General features: G+C 40.3%; 1 protein-coding gene across 4 annotated transcripts in view; it reads left to right on the top strand.

Moving 5' to 3' along the window:
• Positions 1-26059, top strand: part of LIMCH1 (LIM and calponin homology domains 1) — a 315733-nt gene that overhangs the window by 46404 nt on the left and 243270 nt on the right. The window lies entirely within an intron of this gene.

Below are 26059 nucleotides of genomic sequence, written 5' to 3'. Positions count from 1 at the left end.
AAATATAATCATGTAGTGAAGATATCCAACAGCGGTTGTTCTAGGTGCTGAATTGCCTATCTCAATCCACATTTTTCCTCCTCTTTCTTAAATTTGAAGACTTTTAGATAATCCCAGGATATATAGAGGTTATTTAAGGATACTAAGGAACTTGAGGCTTTATAGTCATAGGGGGAAATAGAGGTAAAATGAGAAACTCTAAAATATTAATATGTAGGGCAGTATTTAAAAAAAGAATATGGTAATTGGGTCAGTTCTATATGTATGTGTATGTATGAGAAAGACTCATGCATTGGGAAAAGGAAAATTTTTTTTAATAGTCTAATACTGTCACATATTGTTTTTTTTTCAAGCACAGAAATACTCCAGTATTTATTTATTTAATTTATTTTTAATTGCTGTTCTATTACAGTTGTCCCATTTTTACCCTGTTGCTTTCCCCTGCCCTGCCCCTCCCCCCCAGTCAATCCCCACCCTGTTGTTCATGTCCATGGGTCATTTAAACTAGTTCCTTGACTAGACCCTTTCCCTTCTTTCCCCCCTCCCCTTCCCCCTCCCCCCTACCCTCTGGTCACTGTCAGTCTGTTCCTTGTTTCTATCTGTGGCTGGAGAAATGAGCCTTAGAGAGGTTAAATGAGTCGACCAAGAGGCTAGCAAGGAGTGAGGGCAGAGCCAGGATTGAAACACGTGCTTCTGGCTTCAAGTACACTTGGCCTTTGCCTTCTGGCTAAACAGATGGCAAGAAGGTTCTCCTATGTCAGGAGAAAAAAATTGAAAGAGTAGGTCTGCATCTTGGGGCTAATGTAGTACAGTTGATTCTGGATTTAAAAGTCTAGTACAACACTGGCATTACCAACTTTGTAAGCTGTATAAATTACTGGACCTGGAGCCTTGAGTTTGGAGCTCCTCACATCTAACCTGAAAGGTTTTTTGAGGATGAGCTTACCTACCACCTCTGAGATGAATTAAAATCATGTACATGATAATATCTGGTGCTTGATAAGTGTAAAATTCTCTTTCCTTCCTTTACATATTGATCTATAAGTTGTCTGATTTTTTCCTGATGACATTTGTTTCCTGATGAGTCCTCTTTGTTTTATAAACCTTATAGAGAACCATTTTGTTTTATGTAGCATCAGCATGTAGACATAATAAGTAAAACCCAACCAACCAAACAAAAACAAAACAGAGCTTTTGCGTGTTGTATGATGACTTCCAAGAGATTATTATCTGGTCAAATGGTTTGAAGTCTTGTGGAATCACGAAGATGCTCTCTACACGTTAACTTTTAAGGAAACAGCAAAGATGTACTGTACATACCAAGAGAAACAATGAAATGTTAACATCTTATACCATTTATACTTGTGGCTGTGGATATTTATGTAGCGTGGTTGAGATTTGTGTGTGGAGTGGTTAATGGAAAGCTGACCTCACAGAGAATGAGGATAAATGGGTTAGAGAAAAAAAGATTCGTAGAGATTGCTGTGGTTTATAAAAAGGAAGAGGCTGGGGCAGGAGATGGATGGCCGAGGATTAATAGACCAGCGAGAGCTGGTACCGGGTTTTGATGCAGACCTTGAGGGCAAGGGGTGATGGGGATGTGCCTCCCTCCTTCTTAGTAGAATGGGAAATATCATTAGAGGGTAATAAATATATTTAGTTTAAACTTCAGGTCTCTATGTTTATGTGAGGAAAGATTAGATTCCAGATTTATTATAATTCCTTCCCCCCAAATATCTGGGAGTAAATAAAAAACTGAATAATCCTCAATAACTCATATTAACAGGATGGGGGAGGCAGGAAGAGGGTGTGTGTGGATGATATAGAACAGTGAATAATATAAAAACCACTGATTGCTGACAGACTCCCACAGTATCTTCTCCTCTATCTTCTGCCTGACCTTGGCTGACAACTGTGGACACAGCTGAATCCTCAGCGTGAGGAAAGGAGATGGGAGGAGGAGACACCTCACATACTACTGATAGTGGATGATCTTAAATTTTAAGAAAACATTACTTCAACTTCCCCCTTAAAAACTATTTTCCTCTCAACTTCCCACACTCAGTGAAATATACTTATAAGCCTCTAATGCCTGACTTGATCCTCACTGTAATGATTAGAGTCAGATGTTTAGACACACTAGGCTAATGTGCTTTGACTTGGCCACGGCCAAGACTATAAATCCCTATGACAGATACTGGTCTGTTGCCATTTTTGTTATGAACATAAATTATGTGGGACCTGAAGCCCAGAGTAAAATTATTCATTATGGTGCTATGTCAACTAATCATCACGGAAGCCTTGTTTGATGTAGGTCCTGATTGTCTAATTTCAGGAGTATGAAATGCAATAAAGGGTGCTAATTTCAAATTCAGATGTCAGCCAGCCATGATGATAAGGTTTTATAAAGGTGTGTCTTAAAGGAACTTTAATTTTACAAATGATTCTCGATATATAAAGAATAATCTTGTTCAATGCTTTAAAGAGTGTTGTTTACTTATTGTACTCACAGTATAAAAAAAAAGAAAATGTCATTGATAAAATGGAGAGTGAACATAATAGAGTGATCAGGAACATGGGATTTGGAAGAAAACCTTAGTTTGAGTCTTGGTCCAGGCACTTATTAGTTGTTTAATCTCTGTCAACCTCATTTTCCCCATTTATAGTGGGGATAGCATAGTACCTGTCTCATAGAGATCGTGTGACAGTTAATTGAGATGATGCATGTACAGTTGTTAGCCTACTATGTAATGAGTGCTCGAGAAATGCTAGCTGTAATTAATAATGATAAACATAAATAATAAAATTATCACTGTTAACATCTTGAATTTATAGTACCTTCCTGAAAATACAGAGGGATTAATGTCTGTTATTGTTACTGATGTTGTCGAACATATTGATTTTTGTCTTTAGTGCTCTTTAAAGCAATGTGCAGAATGTTAATTGTGTGGCTGGAAGGTTTATTATTGGGAGGTGACCTGATACTGATGTTTTTTAAACATCTAGTTGACGTGAAATGTTCTTTAAGTTTTCCATCCCCACCTTTGCCCCCTTCCCTCCTTGAAAAGAATTTGGTAGCAATAGTGTGTACATGATTTTTCATTTTTGCTGGCATAAATGATCTAAATTCTTTGAGTTCGTGACACAGCATGCTGCCGGAGAAAGGAACAGTACTGGAGTGGGAAGTCTGAGACCCACCCTGGCCCAAGCATCTGTCTCGACCTTTGGCTCCAGTTAGTCTTTGCCCCCTTGGTCTTCATGTCTGGTATTGAATTTGTGCGCATATCTGCTCTCATGCTTGGAGCACCATATGGTTATTTTTGAAAAATTAGTAACTGCCTACCCACTAGACTGTGAGTTCTTAGAGGATATTTTATAAATCTTTACGTTCCCAGTGCCCATCATAGAGCCTGGCGCTAAATACTGATTCAGCAAAGATTTGTCAAATGAGCACACAGCCAGGTCAAGGCATGACTTCAGGCTTCTTCCTGGGTGGGCTTGAGCAATTGACTCACTTTTTAAACACACAGTTTCTTTGTCTCACAAATGAGCATTGCACCTGATTTGTCTCCTACAAATCATTGATGTGAGCTCAAATGAACAAATGTTTTCTGTGAATTTCAAAATGTTGGATAAGAGAAGATCATTAAAGAATCTAGTCATAATATTGTAACCTAAGCTATAATCTTCGTCGTGGTGTGGTTTCTAATGGTGAGAACTAGACACAACTGAAACTTCTATCACTGGGGCATTTATTGAATACGATGCTACATAGACACACAACCTAATAGTGGGCAGCTGATAATGCTATTGATTGAATTCTTTATTATGTGCCAGGTCCTATTGTAAGGATTTAAGAAATTCTGTCTCATTTAATCCTTACAGCATTCCTTTCAAATCTGGATGCCATTATTCTCAATTTGCAGGTGAAGTAGAACTATATGATCAGCATAGAAAGAACAAAACATTTTGGAAATGAACAGAGTAAGTTGAAGGGCAGTGTGTAGCATGTTGCGTACATTTATTAAGCAGTGAAGAAACAGCCCCGAGAGGCCATCCACCAAAGAATTAACAGTGTCGGTCACTGGGGACTTTTACTTCCTCTGAGTACTTTTCCATTTAATTGGAAAAAACTTTTTTACAAGCATGTATATTTTATAGTTAATAAAACAACGCAATAAAGCAATAAATGACAGTTCTAAACAAAATAATCTTCTAAAATTCAAAACAAAAGATACCCAAGAGTGCTTTTCTTTTTCTTCCCCTTTCCCCACCATTTTCCTTGTTCCTGGGTCTCAGCAGTTCACTTGCTTTGGACTTTCATCTGCGATCTTTGTGAGGGAGAGTGAAGTTTAAGCTAGTAAATAATATAGATTGAAACCTCAGTCACTGTGAGAAGGATTACAGCTTTCTAGCCAGCAAATGCCTCTTTCCATTAGGGAACAGACTCTTGAACTTTCAAAAATTTAATATACCAAACGATGCTATCCTAGCTTACATGGACGTTGTAAAACTTAATTAAATCTGCCTTCTCCATACCCAAGGTCTGAGATGGTCCTCATCTTGGGTGAGCCCCTGAGCAGCTGGTCACCCATGAACGTATGTAGACTGTAATAAAGTCCAGGTGTGCTACAGGAACGTGTCACTACATGTGTATGTGCCAGTGACTTCCCCGGGCTGCCAAGAGCCACACCAGCGCAGTGTAGCCATGGCTCCTGCAGTCGGGTTGGCCACTTTTCTAAGCATGTCACCTGTACATTGCTGCCCATGAGATTCTAACTCTTTTTTTTGCCTCTATTGCCGCAGAACTTTCTCACACTTACTGACCCAGATGTTCGTCGAACTCCGGGGTTAGTGCATGTGGTAAAGCAGCCAAATTCCAGTTTTAGAATGCTGCTTACAACCATGAAACCCTGTTAACTTAGGCTTTTAAAGGGCTGGAAGTGTGTGTGTGTGTGTTTGTGTGTGTGTGTGTGTTTGGGGAAGGGACAGTAATGAAAATCAATCAACATGCAATTATGACTGGAGAACAAATGTATATATTGGTTTACAGAGGTCTTGAGTGTTAGCAGTGAAAAACAAAGGTTTTTGAAAGGTCGAATGGCCATAGAATTTTAAGTTATCCGTATTTTACAAAGGATTGCAGTTAACTGTTGGTTTTTTTTTTTTCTCCCTGAAAGATATAGTGCTCACTTCACTTCTGAATTTTCAGTTACTTCACCACTTTCTTCAGTAATGTCTCAGAATTTGACATCATTTCTAAGTCACCAAGATTTTTTTTCTAATGTCTAAAATAAGCTTTTCTCCTTCTAAAATATAAGGAGGCATCTGTCTTCCCTCCCTCCCATGCTTAAGTGCCTGTTCTTTGATAGGTATTGTAATTGGCATTGAGGCTACAACCTTGAACCAGATGGATGAGTTCTCTTGCTCTTAGAAGCTGACCTTGTACTAGGGACAGACAATAAATAAGTTAGATAAGAATTTCAGATAATATTAAGTGCTATGAGTAAAATTCAACAAGATCATATAATAGAGAGGGTGTCTGGGGAGTGGGCTAGGGAGAGGTCTTGCTCTTTTAGATTGGGTGGTCTGGGAAAGCTTCTCTGTGGAGCTGACCTTTCAGGTGAGACCTGAAGGATGAGAAGTTATGGGAGAGACTGTGGTCGGATCAGGGGCTCTGTGTTCCCTGTGCATAAATGGTGGCAGGTGCGGCGGGATGATGATATCTCCCTCCTAGGTTGATCAGGATTAGCTGAGGTAACATGCAAGAGTACCCAGCAGTGTGCTTTGGTACATAATAGTCTTGAATTATAGTAATAATTGGGATTTAAAAAATACCCCCCATACCACTTTGCATGTCTATTAGTTGAAATAGTCATAATATTATCTCTATAAAAATCTGTTGGCCATAGAGCCAGAATAAAAGGTCTACCATAGCCATGCTTTGAATTTAGGGTGTAGGACCAAACAAGATGGTGCCTGACCTCTTGAGATTCCCAGAGGGGTTAATTTTGTCCCATTTTTTTGCCAACTTTACTTCAAGAGTTGGCTAGAACAGAGTTATTTGATAGATGAGTTGGACATGGGGCTTCACAATATGAACCACGCCTTAGGTTTACTTAACTAGATTTCTCCTCCCCAGGGAGGTGAGTTGCAGGAAGCCCTGAAGGCAGGGCCAGCATGCTAGCCTCAGGAGGCTCCTGAGATATGCTCAACTCTTGGCAGATCCACCACTGAAATTCCCCAGTTCTGCAGCGCAGAGCATGGAAGACATGGCTTTGGCCTGGGAAGATTGGACGGCAGGTGTTACATTGTGGCTGCCAAGTGATAGATGATAGAGATTTCTCATTGCAAGAATGCTGGAGAAAGCACATTTTACTGGACATGAGCCAATTTGAATTTATTCCTACTAGTTCATAATTTTTGTAGACTTTATTTCGAAAGCTGCATTCAAGTTTACTGAAATAACACAATAACTAGTGCTCACATTTTTATAGCATATACACTTCGGGTGGTGTGGCACATATCAACGAGGGCTGTTGATGCTGTGAGGCCAGATTCCTGGGGGCTGCGTCTGGGTTCTACCACCAGCTGTGAGACCCTAGTTGACTTATTTACTCTGTGGCTTAATTCTTTTTTAAAGTATATTTTATTGATTATGCTATTACAGTTGTCCCAACTTTGACCCCTCTACCCCTTTTCCCCATTCTCTGCAGCAATCCCCTACTTTAGTTCATGTTCATGGGTCATGCATATAAGCTCTTTGACTTCTCCATTTCCTAAACTGTTCTTAACACCCTCTGTTTATTTTATACCTATCAATTTGTAGTTCTTAATCCCTGTACCTTTTCCCCCATTCTCCCCCTTCCACCTCCCAGCTGATAACCCTCCAAATGATCTCCATATCTATGATTCTTTTCCTGTTCTGCTTGTTTGCCTAGTTTTTTTTTTTTTTAGAATCATTTGTCGATAGTTGTGAATTTGTTGCCATTATAATGTTCATAGTTTTGACCTTCTTTTTCTTATATAGTTCACTTTAACATTTCATATAATAATGGTGTGGTGATGATGAACTCCTTTAGTTTTACCTTGTTTGGGTAGCATTTTATCTGCCCTTTTATTCTAAATAAGAGCTTTGCTGGATAGAGTAATCTTGGTTGTAGGTCCTTGCTTTTATCACTTTGAATACTTCTTGCTGGTCCCTTCTTGCCTGCAAAGTTGCTTTTGAGAAGTCAGCTGACAGTCTTGTGGGAGCTCCTTTGTAGGTAACTCTCTGCTTTTCTCTTGCTGCTTTTAAGATTCTCTCTTTATCTTTAAGCTTTGGCATTTTACTTATGATGTGTCTTGGTGTGGTCCTCTTTGGGCCCAACTTCTTTGGGACTCTGTGTTTCCTGGACTTGTATGTTGGTTTCCTTCTCCAAATTAGGGAAGTTTTCTTTCCTTATTTTTTCCACTGAGTTTTCAATTTCTTGTTCTTACTTTTCTCCTTTTGGCACCCCTATGAATTGGATGTTGGTACGTTTGTAGATGTCCCAGAGCTGCTTATTCTATCCTCATTTCTTTGGATTATTATTTTTTCTTCTTCTTGCTTTTCTATTTGAATGTTTTTTTCTTCCTTATGTTCCAAATTATTGATTCTAATTTTGATTGCCTGTGGGTTTTTTTTTTAATTTCACTTAATGCAACTTTCATTTCTGCCTGTGTCTTTTTTATGCTGTTGCAGTACCCAGTGATTTCTTTGAGCATCGTGATTACCAGTGTTTTGAACTCTTCATAATATAGGTTGCTTATCTCTATTTCATTTAGTTCTTTTCCTGGAGTTTTGATCTATAATTTCATTTGGGCCATATTTCTTTGTTTCCTCAATGTGGCAGCCTCCCTGTGTTTATTTCTGTGTATTATGTAGAGCTTCTTTGACTCCCTGTCTTAGTAGGCACCTGTAAATTGTGTGGGGTGGAGCCTTAGGTAACCGCCAGGGTGGGACCATCCGTTTCACTGCTTTGTGGCCCTGTGTCAGGGAGAACTCAGAGAGGGGTCATTGCTGCTGCCCGGCCTGTGGAGATTGCCTGGGAGGAAGCTGTCTCCCAGCACTTGCCCTGTCGCCAGTCACTTTACTTTTCTCCCCTTCTCCCCATATGCCACTTGTGCCCTTCCAGGTGTTGCCCTGGTGCTGAATCCCAGAGGAGGTGGGTCTGCGTGAGTCCTAAGTCTGTTACAGGCCCTTTAAGAGGAATGTCTTGTAAATCCTGAAGTTTCTTCCACCCTCCCACCCCCCACTGATTTTTACAGCCAGAAGTTATGGGAACTTATCTTCTTGGTGCTGGAACCCTGGGCTAGGTGGTCTGCACTGGGGCTGGGATCACTCGCTCCCAAGGTATTCCTCCCGATTTTTACTCACCACATGTGAATGTGGGACCATCCATTCCACTGCCTCTCTGCACCTCTTCACATCTCTGTGCCTCTTCGTGCCTCTCTGCATGCCTCCACCCCTCCTACCCTTCTGGATGAATGTGACTTCTTTAAATTGGACTTCCATACAGCTCAATTTTCTGATAAATCTGGGTGATATTTGTTTTGTAGCCTAGTTATAATTTTTGCTGTAGTTGTGCATGGAGGCGACGGGTGTTTACCTATGCCTCCATCTTGACCAGAAGTACCTTAATTTTCATTGTAAAGTGAGGATTGTAGTACTCATCTCAGTGGAGTGCTGTGATGATTTAAGTCAATGTATGTAATCCCCTTAGAGTAGTGCTAGGTGTGAACCAAGACTCTATATGGAGGGAGACAGAGAGTCCAGAGGTCACTTTGCTGGTTCGAGTGAGCAGATTTACAGAGCTGGGACCCAACGTGAATCCCATGACTCTAAATCTAGTGTTCTGCCTACTTTTTCTTGTGTTGAACAGTTATTGGTTATCATTTTTAACACATAAACTCAGAAAATAGTATATTAAGGTATTAAGGTTATAGTAATAAAATAGCACACCATTAGCAGTAGTGGTGCTATTAACTCTGCTTTATATACAGAGGTACATAGTAGTTATTCTGAAATGACTTAATGTTACTTTTGTTGATATTTTTCCTATGCCACCAGTATTTACATATGTTGTTCCAAATTTTATAACGAATGTGAAAAACATAAGACTAAAAATGATATTTCCAATATTAAATGAACTTTCCTGTGAGGCAAAACTATAAAAAAAGTGATTTAAAAGATGAAGTAGAAATGTATCCATCACGATAAGCATTTTCCTTTCTAAAATGAGGTTATAGACTTTTCTCAGCGATTCTGTCATTCCTCAAATATGTCTCGAGTGTCTCTTTGGAAAGTGCCTGGACAATCAACATTGCCTTATTTTAAATACAACTTTAAGGATAATATTAATTTTTTATTTCGTCGGCAGCCGTCCGTCTCGAGAGACGATGGTGTAGCTTCTTAAGAGTATCTGCACCGCCAAGAATGGTTGTGCAGTCCGACTCGGGAGTGACACGGTATCTGTCTCCTCCCGTGTTGAATCGACATCTTGCGATGATGCTGGAGTGTCCTCTCCAGTGAAGCTGAAGCTACAGAGCCTGGGCAGGGTGATATGGAGGGTCTGCTGTTGCCCATGCAGCAGACCCCCCCTCACTTCGCAGCTGAAGGATCCAAGGGAAAGACGGAGTCAATACAGCTTGGCTTCAGGTGCGCCGCAGGAGTTGCCGGTGTTGACTACAACGTCAAACCGCCTTAGGGACTCCGGCTCCAGATTTTCTGTCGGGGTTTACTCCCTTAGCCTTTCCCCTGAAGAGGTATGCCGCAAGGCAGCGGAGGTTTTTTGGAATCAGAGTTTTCCTTCTCTGATGTGCCCTGACTGGAAGATCGAACCAGCGACACTTAGCTCGCAGGCCGACGCTCAATCCACTGAGCCAAACCAGCCAGGGTTGAATTTTTTATTTAAGGACACATTTAATAAGAAAAAAATGGAGAAAATCATTCAATAGTTATTTTTTTTTCTAGAAGCAGAAAGTGGCTCCAAAAGTAAAATAAAAAAAATAATAGGCGAGTAATCAATTTGGGGTTAAAAGTGGAAGATGTGGCAGGGTTGTGATTTTCCTATGTGGTTATTATAGTGGGTAGAGGAGGTTTTCAGTTGGTGTTCTCTGTCACTATGGCAGCCTCTGCAGGAAATGAGTCCCTTCCTCAGAGGACCGCTCTGAAAGCTAGTATTCATGGGGATGCTTGATAAACCTCATGAGAAACACTCTGTGTGATATGAAGAAGTAACAAAGAATCAGCAAATGTATCATCGGGCCTGAAGGAATAACCTTTCTTTCCAAGGATTATTGCTTAAGGGAAAGCCTTTTGGGTTTTTGACTATAGCCATCATGAAGTCTGGGGGAGAAGAGTTTTGGGTGGGATGTGTACTGATGTGGTCAAGAGGCTGTTAAAATGAATTTTTCAAAGGAGCAGGAAATGATTTGAATCACATGCAAGTATGTTGTCTGGGGGTGAGAATGAATCCCGCAGAGCTCTGATGACAGCACTGGCGTATTGATTTGGGAGTGCAGTGGGAGGTCAGGTGGTCTGTTGGGAGACACAGAGGAATGGATAGGTGGGGGCCTTCTAGAGAATTTCCTGAAAGAGGGAAGAGGCAGAACTAGCCAAGGGGGGGATGTCCTAAGAGTGCCTCCAGACCAGCTTGATGTAATTACCCAATTGTCTTCAGGTGGACCCACGGAGACGTGGACCCACGGAGACAGGAAGACAGGAGGTTGTCTATTTGGAGTTACAGACTGGGCAGGCACTTCCCTGCTTCAGTAGAAACTTATACAAAGTCACCCATTTTCATTAGCTATTCAGGACTGAACGCTGTCACTTAATTCACCTGAACCAGGAGACTGTGGACTTAGCAAATGTCTTATACCTTCTGCTAAAACTTTTATATACAAGTCCGGTGTTTGTTTTATAGCTGACTTAATCTAGGATTTCCAGTCATAGTTGGGACATTGGTTAACTTTGACGATAACTTATATTGTTTACATTTTAAAAATTGAGTCCAAGGCAATAATTTTTGCAAACATGAAATATGTGAATGCATGGTCGTGTTCAGGAAATTTCAGCATCAGGAGACAATTTTAACTTGGTTTGAGATGAGAATAAGTTGCTGTTTCAAGGTTGACATAATCCTGGAGAATACAAGCCAGGAAAATGTTACACAAACATCTAAATGGAAAAGACTCTTCCAGGTACCTGTTCTACTTGGGAAAGAGCATTCTTCCATCCAGGAAAAAATCGAGGAGCGTCATTCTTTCTCACTTAGACTGTAGCCTTAGCTGGGATGTGAGAAGGAAAAAGATCTCTGTGCCCTTCAGTTAGTACTCCGTTGCTCTAAGCTTTAATCTCCTCGTATCTGAAGTGAGGTTAATAACCATATTTATTTCATTGGTTTTTGTGTGAGAATTAAACAAAACATGTATAGCACCTGGCATATGTGCTCAGTGAACACATTTTTTAAAAAGTAATGCAAAGTGCTGTTCTCACAGTCTAGTGAAGAAAGTGGCAGTCACCCTCGTTTCCTCTGGGGAAGTGACAAATCCGAGTTCAAGTCCTGTTCTCATGGCCACATGTGTATGTAATGGCGGGGCTGGGATTCAGACCAGATGCCTTATGGCTGCAGAAGTGCATATTCTTCCGAATGAACTTATTTTTTTCTGATTATTAACCTCTGTTCAGTATCACTCGGCAAATAGTAATTTTAATTTCATGAGATTTTATTGAATATCATGCTCTGGGTGCACTGTTAGCTTGTGTTAGCTGAGTGAGCTTACACAAGTTATTTCACCTTTCTGTACTTCACTTTCCTCATCTGCAAAATGGGAGTAAGACTGGTTTCCACACATGGGATTGTGTGAGCTTTAAATAGTCAGAATACGTAAAGTGTTTACACCATGCCCCGCATACAGTGTATGCTCAAGAAATGCTGATTATTATCAACTTTATTCTCAGCACTGTTGTCCTTATTGGTTTAGTGTTGGCTCATGTACTCTGTTTTTACTTTCAGCTTCCAATACTAAATTTGATTTCTGCTTTGGTGGAGGGATCACACCCCCCTTTTCTGCTATCAGCCACCAGAATTGCAAAGTGAATGCTTGTGAAGAGCAGGCCAACATATTCACTTATGTCATATAGGTATATGCACTATATTAAATGTTTAAAGTCTCGAAAATCGTGAAAGATGAAACATATCTGGTCCCAGGGGTTTCAAACAAGGCTCTGTGGCCATGTACCTGGAGCGATTACTTTAAGCAGCCAATAAGAATCTTTGAAGCAGGACTCAGGATATTTTTTTGGACACAATTGTTAAATTAAGTACAAGACAGAAACCATGTTTGGTGAAGCAATGAGTAATGAAGTTTACCAATACACTGTATCTCATTTTTACTCAAGTTCTTTAATTCATTCAGCCAACATTTTTAAAAAGGCTCCACTATGTGCCAGATGCAGTGTTAGACACAGAGGTCCAAAGTTCCTGCCTTCCCAAAGCATATAGCCTGGGATTGAGTGAGCGAGAAAAAGAGAGAAAGAGAGAGAGAGAGAGAGTCTGTGTGTGTGTGCGTGTGTGTGTGTGTGTGTGTGTTTCTGTGTACAAGTCAGTCTTATAAACAGATATATTCCAATATATCCTGGTGGTGGCTGTAATCACCCCAAACTGGAAGTTGTGGTTGAAGGCTAAGGATTCAGAAGTTACGTTTTAAGCCAAAGTTAGCATATAGAGTTTGGTGGCGAGAAGGCGGAGGTAGGTTGGAGAAAAACTGTGAAGTAGCATGGTGATGTTTCCGGTTGTCAGGACCAGTCAGTGGATTACTCTAACCCTGTGAGTGATGTTCAGAGCCTCAGAATAATTAGGGTAGAGTCTGCCAGTAGTGCTGTTCTCTCTTTCCATCTCTCCCTCCCTCTCCCTTCCTCCCTCCTCCCTTTCATTCATGTCTTTCTCTTCCTACAAACTTGGAACTCTGTTAATAATTTAAGCAGCTATAGTGATGTTTATTCCTGATCTTGTTTTACATATAAGACAAAAATAAAATTGAGGCCTTTTGGAAACAGACCAATACCCAGTTTCAGGCACATAGCAAGTGCTTTAAAATGTTGGTTGAATGAAAGAACCTAGGTCAAAGTTAAAAACTCTTTCATACATTCTCATTGGCAGCCTAAAGTAAGCTCACCATGCACAGACCCACACATACTTACCCGAAACTCTTGGAGCCAAATATGTTTTGTATTTCATTTTAAGAAGTTAATACAGTGCATATAATATATGTTATGAAACATCTCCAGTAGCCACACCCTATATTTAAACACATTAATATTTTGTTTCTAATGAAATGTATGAATGTTTACATTGAATAAATAAAGGCAATTACGTGGTTTCAAAGAAGTTTAAGTCTGATATTATCACTAATTGAGTTTTTACCACACTTACATACTTTTGGTTTTCAGAGGTTTGGCGATTCTGGAATTGGAGATAAGGAACTGTGGGCCACAGTAGCTCTCTGCAGCTACTTCCTGCTTATGCTGCTGCACTGTCTGCCTTTAAAAAATTGTATTCCCCTGGGTCACTCAGAGTGGCTATCAGTATCATTTATCTTCTGTTTCCTGCAGGAAATCTGTATTTCTTTTATGCTCCACTGTCAAAGAGAAAATCAGAGGAAAACTTGTCCTTGGTCATCTCTCTGGGTGTCTGTGTTAGATCCTGATTAGCTAACTCTGTGGCTCAATTATGAAAATATTCTTCTTGGCCACCAAGTTTCTTAGTCACCCTCCTGGTCTCTCTCTTATCAGTGCTCGAAGAATATGACATTGTTCATTGCTTTTAACAACCTGGGTTTGGCCAGGTATAAATGGTTTCTTAAATTGAGAAGAGCATATCTGTTTTTCTTCTGAACCTTTAAAAAGATTTTTAACATGAAACAGATTGAAAAGAATAATTTACTTGTTTTCATAGAGAGAGATACGGACTTCTAATGGCTTCATGTCTGTAAAGGGTTGTGATCTCATGAACTGGTCCAGCATCATCCGTTTCTGCCTTGTTCCCCTTTCCGTGGGCTCAGTTCCCACCTTCAGTTTTCAGTACTTTCAGGAGGTCTTTTTCCTACCATCCCACCTCTGTTCCTTTTACCTGCTACTTTTTAACCAGTTATGTCAACCTTTAGTTATTTTCCCCTACAGACCTGGTGTCTGTGAGCATTGGATTGGAAAATCGTTTTCCACTGTCTACAAACAGTTGCCTAACAAGCCTGTTGCCTCTAACTTACTGCTGATGTCAGAGGCTTTTCTGGGACTCGGCTCACATAGGTAGACACTTAAACTTCAAGCTTCCCGGCTGCTTTGGAGACCTGCACAGAAAGAGGCATCCAGTTCACATTGGGTGAATCAATGAATGCCTGACCATCAGTACTTCTGGCTTCCATCGGATAATCAGAGAAAGAGCCCAGACCTAAGTTATTTGACATCAGAGCATAACCTGGGAAGTTTGCAGAGGGGCATGTTTTGAAACTGATGGCTTGACATAATTTGAATTTTTGGAGAATTTCCGTTGCTCCTCCTGCTCCTTTCCTCTTTCCACTATAAACTGTCCAGGGTCTCCCAGGCAGGACATCCTATTCATTTCTTCCCACTCGGAAGGTGCTATATCGTGTGTGCTTTAAGTACCACATGAAGTTTGCCTTCCAAGTAAAGCTTCCTTTGCCAAGCTCACAAATGATGGATTTTGTTTTTCTTCTGCCTGAGGGTCAAGAGAGTGGGCAGTTTTGTATTTATCAGGCACCATGGTCATTTCCTCCTTCCTACCCCGATGTCCCCCTCTCTGTCTTATGCAACCAATCAGTTGGTCCCGTGCAGTGACCTCCACTCAGTCAGACGCAATTCTGGAAGCCTTTGTGCACTCATTTCCTTAAATAAGTGGAAGGTAAAATGTTTGAAAGTAGGGCAGCTGTGGGGCTGTTCCAAAACATCAGTGTTGGCTGTTTGTTTTTCTGGATTTTAACAAAGGAGCTTTTTCCAGAAGACCTTTGCACTCTTGCTCATACACCACCACCCCCACCTCGGATTACAAAAATACATAACAAAAATAAAACAGAAGCCATACTTAAGGTTATCTTACCAAAACAGGACTCCTTCCTTTTGATTATACAAACAACTGAGCCCCCCAGTTAAGCTTCAATCAATCATTCCTGATGAATTCAGTGTACGTTTTGCTTTATCTTTAGCTTATACCACACTGTCTAGTCCTCAGGGCTTCGGTCCATTTCCTCACCTTGTTTACCCACTAAATGGCGAGTCTGTTTGGAAAAAAAGTTTATTGGTTTTTTTTTTTCCCTCTCCACATGTTCAGCAATTATAGAATTGTCCAAAATTTGCACTGGGGAATAAGCAGTTTCCCTTGGGTGGTCTTACATGTATTCTTTCTCTCCTGTCTCAAGCATTTGGTCCCTTTTCCTTTTCTGACTCTTTCTCAAGAAGCTAGGGTCATAGCCCCAGGCTTCTTGTCTGCTTTCTAAGCTGCAAGTGAAAGGGCCTTGTTGTCTGAAATCTCTCTCCTTGGGAAGGAAGTGGTATGCCTAAGACACAAGCAGCAACGTAAATAGCAGGTGCAAATATTCCGGATGAGCTCCAGCAGAGGGAGAGTGCTTAAATTGCTGGCTGAATTCTTTCTATGATAGTGTATTTTTGATTTGGTAGTCCATCTGGGCTTTAACTATTTCTATTCTATAAAGCAGCATTTTTTTTTTCTTTCCTCCAGTGCTCTGACCCCTGGGTTACTTGGATTTACCATGTTTAGCCATTGGATACTCATGTCTGAAAAACAAACCTGTTATTCTGGTCTAAGATACATTGAACAGACTGTTCTCTATAGATTTTAGTATCTTTGAGAGGTGTTGCCATCACCTTCCAAAGGTATTTGGCCACATGATGCTCTATTCAAACAAACATTCAACTTGGTTGTATTCCTGTTTGTATCAGGCTGTGGTAAGCTCAGTGTTCTCAAATTTGAACCTGGAAAGAAGAAAAAAGGACAATGAAAGACAATGAATTCAATGGGAATGGTCATTTTGCCTATAACCTTCAAGTTTTCCTTTCTTGATTTCTCTTCAGTTAAGTTCCATTCAGAGGTTTTCTTTGTTTGTTTGTTTTTATCAGTCAGGCTGGGCTAGGCTATGCTGCAGTAACAACTCAAATCTCAGTTGCATAAAATGAGAAGTTTTCACTATTGTTTATATTACATATCCATGTAGAGCTCATTCAGGGATGCAGGTTGATGGAGTCTTCCCCCATCTGGACTGTTGCAAGTTACCATAGTGAAGGAAGGATACACAATGAATTATATATCACATTTTGTGGGATTTGGCTTAGAAGTAATATTAATTCCACTCAAATTTCATTAGCCAGCAAGCAAGGGCATGTGAAGACAAGTCAAATGGCCATCCCTAACTTCAAGTGGGTAGGAAAGCATAATCTCGTGTCCTTGGAGGGAGGAGACTCAGAAATTTTAGCCAGATACTGTAATGAATGCTAGGGACACAAAAATGAATGGAGTGTGTCCTCATCCTAGAGAAATTATATTTTGGGCAAACAGCTTTATATGAGATTTCAAAATTATGATGAAGCTAAAATAGTTTTTAAATGATCTTTGTGTCAGAAGAGATTCAAAATGTCTTCTTTATCATCCCATTTCTCCAGTTTTCATATTTTCCAAAAGTTACAAATAGCTATGAAATAATCCTCAAAACTTAGAATCTGGTTAAGAAAAATTGGTTTTGTTTAATTTTCTATAGTTTAGGGTCCTCCTTTGAACCATTATGAAGCACACAGTTTTTGTGGTTTTACCATGCTTTTTCTGCAGTCTAAAAATTAAAATGTGCCTAAGGAGAATAACTTCTTTATTACATGCTGGCTGAAAACTCAGACAAAATTCCATTGAAAGCCTATTGGTTTTTTTTTTCCCTGTGTCCTTCAGTGCTGAAATTGGAAATAAACCAGCATTATGGCTTCATAACTCAAAGCGTAGCAATTCTACACAATGCACAAGCAAATTTGTCATTTAAAATATCAGACATCTGTCTGAAGTTGGTGCTGACCTTCTAAACTGCAACTGAAAGTCCAGACTGTTATTTCTTCATCCTCGTCAGAGGCATTTTCAAAGCTGGGTTCATAGCCCCATGCTTCTTGTCTGCTTCCTAGTGGGTTATGGGTTGTTTCCTAGAGTCTAGACATGAAATGAAAAAAAAAAAAAAGATTGCGTAATCTATTTCCCGTTTGTCTCTGCGAAATTCAGAGGAAGGTCTCAAAGCTTGGAGACAGACCACCTCCTCTTACTCGGTGGAAAGAGCAGACGTTTGGACTCTAGAGACTTGAGTTGAAATCTTGGCCTGCCTCTTGCTACCTGTAGAACCCTGGGCGAGTTGCTTAATCTCTTTAAGTCTCAGTTTCCTTCTTTGTAAAATGAGGAAATAAGAACTTTTTCAAAGGGTTGTGGGAGTTAAGAATATGGTTTATATAAAATGCCAACAATGTCTGACATGTAATAAGCACCCGATAAATATTCCCTGTTGGCACAGGGCTTACTGGTTTTCAAAGGATTTCATTGCACTTTATCTCATGGGACTAAATCAAGGAGGCGAAAGGCATATACCTGAATTGGTTTTCTATTAACTTGCCAAAAAAATAAATAAATAAATGAAAGACTTTGAATTCTCTTGGAGTCACAGCCACTGCTGACTTAGCAAAGATCTTATTTAATTATGACACGTGTCTGATTTCTCCTCTGTTCCCATTTCTCTTTATTTATCTTGTTGTATTCCATATAGACTGAGCTCCTTTAACTATCTTTCTTAACTTACAAATTTTTTCCTCATACGCTTTTGAGTTTTGAGTGATTACTTTAGTGAGCAATGATTAAGGGCTGAGGGATTGATGCCCATACTATAGGAAAAGAAAACAAAAACTTTGATAGTTTTAATAATAACTAACACTAATTGAATCTGTACCCAGCTTGTAATTAAAGTTTTCTTTTCTCATATGAAATCACAGTTAATGCTCCCTGTAAGGTGGCTCTGGGTACTCTTTGTATATTACAGATGAAGAAACTCAGTCCCGAAAGCTAAGTGATTTGCCCTAGGCAACATACTTAGTAAATGCTTGTAACAAGCACTGTTTCTGGAATTCGAATGCAGGACAGTTTAACTTCTAAATAGCCTGTTTTTCCTCCCTGAGCTCTATTGTACAGAGAAGTTTGAGTTCAAAACAGGGAGGTTATATTTCTGGCTGACGAAGGTTGTGTGAACACTACTTGAGTAGATGAATTGTGGAAACTAAAAATAACAGGGTGTACAGTACTGTTGCCTTGCTGTACGGTTGAAACTTGCTTGTCTGGGAGACTTTAAAATATAAGCATGGTTGCTGCTCTGGATTCCGGACAGGGAGTTTTCAGACCTAAAGCCTGTCTTTCGTGCAACTGTCCGTATGTAACCTCAGAGTTTGTGTTAGTGTGGGCCCCTCCTCTGCATCTCTAGTGGAAGGGTTGGTAATGAGCAGGAGACAGAGTAAAAATGGAAACCAGAAAAACTAATAGGCTGCACCTGCCTGTCCCGAGTGACTCTGTCATTCTTACCCCTGACAACTTTCTAAACAAGTTGGCCTGGTAAGTAAATCCAGGGGCTCTTCTTATTGTTTGCAACAGTATCGTTTGTGCATGGATGCAGTTTTCCATTTAGAAACATTTCCTTAGGTAAATGTTAAGAATTAGGTGACAGCTGTCAGTCGAGATTTTTAGTTTGAACAATGAGGCTGACTTGGTTGGATCTCATTCTTAAATGATAGTGGTCTCTCATGACTTAAAACCTGTTTGCTAACACACAGGACATTTGGCAGATCTTAAAAGGATCAAGGTTTTTATTATAATGCTTATTTTTTAAGTAGGCAGGGGAGGAGGCTGGTGCATAATTTTCTAATCTCATTTCATGGTCCTTTTGATCAACCCCAAATAAAATGAAACCAGACAGCATCTCTCAAAGGGTTAATACCCTGGAAGTTCACACTTAACAATTGGCACTATGTCCTCTGCATTCTTGAGGCATTTTCTCACTGATGTCAAAAGACTTTGGTTTGTTATGCAAGACAGTGGCCCAGTGATTTTGCATATCACATTCTCTTCAGGAGGGAAATCTCTGCATGCTAGTTGGGGAAGAAAAAAAGTAGTGTAAGTGGTTCTTTAGCTACAGGTGAATTAAATGAGTGCATTTAGTTAAAAAAATAAAGCACAACAAAACTCTTGCAAATGAGTGGGCATTCTGTGGAAATGGCTGCTTACCATATTTTTGTCATTACTATGCCACTGTTGACTGCATTTTTTTAGGAAACACTTTAATATATTTGTGTAGATTGTTTTTCTATTTTTATGACTGTGTTTGTTACCTATTACTGGGTGAGAAACCACTCCAAACTTCCTGGCTTAAAATACAACAATTTATTATTTATTAAGATTCTCTGAGTTTATTCTCAGGATGGTATTTCTGCTCCATGGGGTGTTGGCAGGTCATTGTATTCAGCGGGTGTCAAGGCTGGGCTGGGAGGTCCCACATGTCTGATACCTTCTTGTCATGGTCTCTTAACCTGACTGGTTCAGGGTTCCCTGATAGCACAGTGGTCTCTGGGTACTTGAAATTTCCTCAGGTAGTTGGCTTCCAGGAGAGCGAGAGCAGATGCTGCCAGGTTAAAGCATGCAAGTCCAAGAACATTATTCCTGTCATATCCTATTGGTCAAAGGGAATTATGACTCAAGTCCAGATTCAAGGGGAAAGGAAGTAGTAGACCCCATCTCCTGATGGATGGAAGGGAAGGAAGGAATTGACCAAATATAGATAGATAGGAGTAGTGAGGGCAGAGTGTCTTGTCTTGATGGAAACGCCAAAGATAGAGGCAAGTTTTGTACCACTTCCTGTTAGAGTTCTGGGTGGAGAATGTTACCTAGAGTAACATTAGGACAACGGGGAAGGGGTACACAGCACCATCAGAAGGCAGAATGGTAAGGTCAGGTGGAGTGAGTCCTCAGGTGCTCTCACAGTACTCTGCGAGCTCCTGTGTGGTGGCAGAAGGAGCCAGAAGTTCTTGAATTTATTCAAGAGAGGACTTAGGAGGTAGCTGAATTAAGAGGCAGAGGGTTTAATCCAGGAACTGGGTGGAGCATGAGGCCCAGAGCTGAGGGTCACCCTCCTGGAGACCAGCTACTGTCAACTCAAGGCCCTGACCAGAAGCTGTGGTGGGCAACAGTGGATGCCCACGGAAATATCCACGGCTGGAGCTCTAGCCAGTCTCATCTCCATAGTTCCCAGTCCCGGCGGCAGCCCAGATCAGCCGCTTTGCAGCAGTAGGCAGCCAGGACCCAGACAGCACCCCTGATTTTTGTTCTGGGCCTCCCATGTCACACCATAATGGAGACATGGCCCCTCTTTCCACGGACCTAGTTATTACCTTGGAGATAAGCAGGAAGAGGATGAGAAGTCTGAGCAATGAGTCATGATGCCTAAACATTTATTGTATTGGACTAAATATTTGCCAGATTTATCTACAATTAGGTCTCCCTCCTTCTGGCAGTCTGAAAAATGGGGCCCCTGATATGCTCACATCCTAATCCTAGGAACCTTTGAGTATGTTATCTCATATGGCCAAAGAGACTTTGCAGATGTGATTAAGTTAAGCATCTTGAGTTGGGGAGATTATCATAGATTATCTGAATGGGTCCAGTACAATCTCGGGGTCCATATAAAAGGGAAATAGAATACTAGAATTAGAAAAAGAAGATATGATGCCGGAGCCAGATGTTGGAGTGATGCACTTTGAAGATGGAGGAAGGGGCATGAGCTAAGTGATACAGGTGGCCTCTGAAAGCTGGACAAGGCAAGACGAGATCCTATAAAGCTTGGAGACAGAGTGAAGCCCTGCCAAGCCCTTGATATTAGGCTTCTGACCTTCAGAACCACACTAGAATAAATCTGTGTTGTTGTAAACCACTACACTTAAGGTGGTCATTTGTTCTAGCAGCAATAGGAAACCCTCACCCTTCCCACACCCAGGCAAAGTCACTTAGAAACACTGACACTGCAATTCCTTTGTCCTTGTGAGTGCAAAATAAAGCTAAAATTAGTTTTATTCTTTCCCCCCATTTATCCTCCTAGTAAGATATTATTTCTGTCTATTTGAGAAATAAGAACATCGAGGGGTCGGGAGTGAAGTTCAGTAAATTTGTCCAGATTGAGCGGTTAATGATTAAACCAAGATTAGAACTCATTTCTTTCAGAGCCATAGAAAAGCTCTCCTGATCACTCAAGAGCATGGTCTTGTATCAAAATATATCAAATATCATGTATCAAATAGAAATGTATACACAGAGTAAGCTTTCAGAGTCTCCAAATCCTATCTTAAAAGCTCTATATTGAGGCAGCTGACTGACATGATGCCTGCTAGAAATAATATGAAAGCAACTGTATGTATCTACGTGATTAAATGATCCATCCAGTCACCCTTACTTTTGAAGACTTTAACTGTCTCCTTAAGAAATAACCCGTTTACCATGTTTATTGTACTCTTAATAGTATAGGCAGTCTTCCATTCATTTACAGATTTTTACAAATTCAGTTGTTCTAATTTCCCTTGGTGGGGATGGTCATAGAGCCACAAGAAAACCTCTTCAAATTTTGTTTTTCTACTAAACAAAAAATGCATTCTGACTTCTAAATTAGGCTGCCGGGAATCCTTGCTTCATCTTTGGAGGTGACATTGGTGGTTGTGGTTTAAGCCTCTCATCTCTCAGCTTGAGCTGGATACCTGGGCACCAGGTTCCTTCCCTCTGCATTTCTCCACCTGTGTGGTACCACTGAACAGCTGCCTGAATGTGGGCACCCCTCCACTTCACTTGTCTCTGAGCTTTTCTGATTTAGGAAAGGTAGGCAGTTGCCCCCACTGGTGGATTGGGATTGTGGGTTTACTCAGGGCCTGCTCCTGAGTCTGCGTCATTCAGAAATACTATCCATATGTTGGGATAGCTTGTGTTAAGAATAATCTCTGTGAGCCAGTTAATACAGCGAGATTTTTTCCTCACATTGTCATTGTGCTATTTGCAGCACAAGTTCCAGCACAATAGCTTTTCCATTTTATCTTCGGGATTATGGAGGCAGTATGTAGAGTAATTAAAATGACGGCGCCAGGGCAAGCTGTGTGAGAGATGCTGTCAGAACTGGAAATGGAAGTCAGACATTTCTAAATTTTGGGGCATAAGCTTTAGTCATGCTCAGGGAACTTTAATATGTGTTTCAGTGCTTTGTTTGGGGAGGACGGGAAATTCAGATTTGGTCAGTATCCAGGTAGATATTGGAAGTGTGCAGCTGGTAGGAAAAAATCCATTAAGGAGATATAAAGTGGAAAATTAGGGTACAAATACATGATTTCTGTCTGGTCTTCTGCACTCCCTATCTGAAAAGTGAATTCTTTAATCTAAAAATGAAATCCATGTCCAGAGTCCCCTAGGTAACATGTCAAATACTGTCATGGGGCTTAGAGCCCTTTATTTATTTTGCTCTTTGTTATTTCTGAACATGAGCCTGACTTAAAAATCTTCCTTTAAGAAGGATTTCCAGAAGGGCTCTGGTAGCTGTGTGCATGCTTTAGAATAGAAGTAAATCCATTTCTCACTTAAAAACAAAAAACCAAAAACCCTAGTTTGTGTTCATAAAAAAATATCTTTGCATGTCTAGACAGTAGGGCCGATCAGTTGCTTTTCATAAGGAAGCGATACAGAAAAAGCATTATTCTCCCCAGAAACCTTGTAAGGTCCTATGTGACCCAGGTGACCTCTCCCTCAAGCAGTGAAACAGGAGCCAGGAGTGTGCAAAGAGCCTGAGCTGACGACTGAGTTAGAAATCAATCCGGGCATTCTGGAACTTGCCTGTTTTTAACCAGCAGCCTCTCAAGAACTCCTGCTGATTGTCCTGCAGATTGAGCATGAAAAAGTTTCAGAACCGGTGTGAGTAGTGTCAGAGGTATATTGTTAGGTTTCCATCCAGATGGCATTGATAACAAATAGAAAGGAAACTGTAATGATATTAAATTAAGGAAAGGAATGAAGAATGAAAGCATAATTTTACAGGCAAAAATTGCACAGAAGGGTCAAAAGGGAACATTTATTTGCTATCTGCTTTAGCCAGATATTGTACTTGGGGAATTGGGCTTCACAATAATGAGAAAAGGTTTTGGCTTTTCATTTATCAAGTGGCCAGAATGGCCTTACACATGCTAGTTAGAAGTTATCTGTGTGTTTCTCTTTATTTTCCACATAAGTTATATTTTTCCCTCTTGTTCTCCTGGACAGTTTCTTCAACGTTTGTGACTATAAGTCATTAAAGCCATTCCGGAAAGCTGTTCTTAGGTCTTCAGCTGTTGTTGGATGGGGTTGAGAAATTTTTGCTTTGACAATGGCCCAGGGTGAATTGTCACATGTGGTTAAGTCTGAACCCCGCAGTGACCACAGGATTATCATACCCACACCCAGTTCATTGTGCATAGAGTTTGTTGCCAAAACGTCTTCTACCTGGGGTATGAGAAAATGCTGGGCCACTCACCATATTATTGTAGGAGAGCCGATGCCCAGAACAGCTATCGGTTTGTTCACACAGCTGTGGAACAAACCACATCTGAAGCCTCTTTATGTGTGTGATTGACTCTGGAAGGAACATATTGAAATTGTAGTCCATTTCACGACATGGGGAGGAAGTGGCTCATTTAACAGAGACACGGCCTCCAACATCCAGATCTGCTCAGATAAAAGGACCCAGGTTCAGTGTGGTTAAGTAACCTATTCAGGTCACAGAGTCTGATGAGTGGTAGAGCAGGAGGACTCATTTTGGGGTCTGTCTGACTCCAATGCCTGTACTCTTTATTGCAGGGCTTCTCACACTTCTGTAGAGAAAGACACATTTTTTTGTTTTGTTTTAAACATTATTGTAATACCCTACACATTGTATTACACATTGTAATCCTGGCCATACAATTAGTATACAACTTGCATTTCCCACAACTCACCCAGGCCAGTTGGCCAACGTGTTTCTAAATGCTTGTTCTCAGTTTCTATAATTGTTGATGCCTTGGACTGGAGATGATCAATGCACAGATCACTCTTTGGGTAGGGCTGCTTTGGTGTAAGGGTGAGGGGAACATGGCAGGGAAAGGCTAGGCTGATGGAAGAGGAACATTGGGAGTAAAGCTTAGGGTGTGGGAGATCGGCCCTTCTGCTGGCAGATGGTGTGGTTTCCCTCATTCTCCCACAGGTCATGCTGTCTAATCAGAGAGGAAAACATTGCCACCTCCTCTGCAGGAGAAACACCAAGTGATTTCTAATACCTAGGACAACATTTAAATGTGGGGGTGAGAAGGGGCAATTCATAAGGGGAAAACATCAGAACACTATTTTTTGCAGTACTTGCTCCTAAAGTCCTGTGTGACTTGTTCAACTGATGTATGGAACATCTCCTGTATGCTAGGCACCTTGGTAGAAGCTTCCTGATTATAGTAGTGTTTCTATATTGTACTTTACTGCTGGTGGAGGAAGGGAAGAAGCAAGAAGACACTTCAAAAAATATAATTATCCCTGGCTGGTGTGGCTTAGTGGATTGAGTGCTGGCCTGTGAATCAAAGGGTCGCCAGTTTGATTCCCAGTCAGGGCACATGCCTGGGTTGTGGGCCAGGCCCCTGGTTGGTGGCATGCCAGAGGCAGCCACACATTGATGTTTCTCTCCCTCTCTTTCTCCCTTCCCCTCTCTCTAAAAATAAATAAATAATTAATTAAAAAATCTAATAAAAATAGAATTAAATAAACTTTAGTATTAATTTTATTATTAATTGGTCCAATATAAATAACAGTTTTAAGGTGATTGTGAGATGCAGGGGAGAAGAATGGGTGGAGATGGAAGAGGATAAGGGAGGATAAATGGTAATGGAAAAAATACAATAAAAATAAAATGTTTAATGCTTAATTCTATCCTTTATAGGTGATTAAAATGGTATTTGTGGTAGTAATTTTTTTTAAGGGTATTAGTCAGGAAAGTAACATCTGATTAGAACAGTATTTCTGTGGGCAACATCACATCTTGCTGAAATATTTTTGACTTTTACACTTTCCTCAAGAATAAAACCTGTCAGACAGAAGTGTGAAAACAGCCTGGATGTAGCAGAATAATTTATGTGAGCCAGTACTGGTTAAATAATGCAATATGGTTCCATTTGGGTTGCTTTGGCCCATGACGTTATAAATAATCTCCTAAAATTTTAGTGCCTACAAAATAAAGGAAAAATATTACTGTCTATCTTTAATAATATGAGCAGATCTAATGCTACCGTGACTAAGTCTAAAAAAATATTTAATGAAGTTTTTAAAAGCCTTTATAATGATATTGGATATGAAGTGGTAGAACAGTAAGTTTGATTTGAAGTCTTTGACTCTCATTGTTCACAAATTGTTTTCGTGCATATGAGCGGTCGCCCCGGCCTCGTGGGTGAGGGGTGTGTTTCACTGGGTGCTGCATGTGTAGGTGTTAATGACTTCAGTCCCTATTCCCACCACTTTTTGTCTTGGAAAGGCAAGGATGACACAGGCTGCTAGGTATTCTTGATTCAGCTGACTTTTTGAATTGAAATTAATTTACCAGGAGAAAATATGGAAAGGCATATCTGAATTCTTATAGAAATCAATGAAAATGAAGTTTGCTTCTGCTTTAATGAAAAATGAAAATTGAACAGCTTCTTCATGAATAAAATCATTAGTAATATCTTAAATAAAGATCTAATTAACATATATATTTTTAAATACTGGTATTTGTTTTGATTCTTTGGCTTAGTTCTTTCTCTTGCTCTTTCTGTTTTTGAGTTTCTGTAGAGAAAGACTTAAAAACTTAGGGTGTACTGTCTCTCAAATCTGTTACTTTTTTCCTACTTTGATAAAGGCATCATTGTGCCTTGGTTTTAATATGAGGGAAAATG

Source organism: Furipterus horrens, unplaced genomic scaffold, assembly GCF_987537825.1.
Source record: "Furipterus horrens unplaced genomic scaffold, mFurHor1.1.pri manual_scaffold_2, whole genome shotgun sequence".
NCBI lineage: Eukaryota > Metazoa > Chordata > Mammalia > Chiroptera > Furipteridae > Furipterus > Furipterus horrens.
Note: the sequence above shows the minus strand (reverse complement) of the source record. Positions and strands in the feature narration are given on the sequence as shown.